Genomic DNA, 1,035 nt, shown 5'->3' with positions numbered 1-1,035 from the left:
AGCATGATACCGTGGTCCACGGTATCAAAAGCCGCTGAGAGGTCCAAAAGAACAAGGACAGAGGAATATCCTCTGTCCCGGGCCCTCCAGAGATCATTAACCAACGCGACCAATGCCGTTTCCGTGCTGTGCCCCGGCCTGAAGCCCGACTGGTATGGGTCTAGATAGACTGTTTCATCCAGGTGCCGGGGGAATTGCCATGCAACCACACTCTCCACAACCTTCGCCGCAAAGCGAAGGTTGGAGACCGGGCGATAATTGGCCAACTCGTCTGGGTCCAGGGAAGGCTTCTTGAGGAGGGGCCTCACAACGGCCTCCTTAAGGGCCGCAGGGAAGACACCCTCCTGCAAAGAGGCGTTAATAATTCCCTGGAGCCAGGCTCGTGTACCCTCCCGAGCTGCCAGTACCAGCCAGGAGGGACACGGATCTAACAAACATATGGTTGCATTCAGCCTCCCCAAGACCCTGTCCACGTCCTCGGGAGCAACAGAGTCAAACTCCTCCCATACAACCATCTCAAGACCTGCTTCCGTTTCCTCCCCCTGGGCCAACCAGTCGGAGTCCAAGCCTTCTCGGATCCGAGTGACTTTGTCATGCAGATATTGAGCAAAATCCTCGGCCCTCCCTTCCAGGGGGTCCCCCCCCAATTGAAGGAGGGAGCGGGTCACCCTGAAGAGGGCGGCCGGGCGATTATCTGATGACGCGATGAGTGAGGAGGAGTAGTTAGTCCTAGCCACCCTCATCGCCACTAGGTAGGATCTAACATGTATCCTTACCTGTGTTCGATCGGACTCGGTTCGGCTGGCCCTCCAACTGCTCTCTAGGCATCTTTTCCAACGTTTCATCTCTCTCAGCTCCCCGGTAAACCAGGGAGCCAGTCGAGATCTACGTCGGGTCAGAGGCCGCAAAGGCACGACCCGGTCCAATGCTGCGGCGGCAGTTGTCTCCCAAGCCGCCGCCTGATTTTCCGCCGAGTCGTGGACCAGATCCTCCGGATATGGCCCAAGCTCCGTCAGGAACCTCTCAGGGTCCATC

The sequence above is a fragment of the Protobothrops mucrosquamatus genome, unplaced genomic scaffold, assembly GCF_001527695.2.
Source record: "Protobothrops mucrosquamatus isolate PMUCROS unplaced genomic scaffold, P.Mucros_1.0 scaffold8043, whole genome shotgun sequence".
NCBI lineage: Eukaryota > Metazoa > Chordata > Lepidosauria > Squamata > Viperidae > Protobothrops > Protobothrops mucrosquamatus.
Note: the sequence above shows the minus strand (reverse complement) of the source record.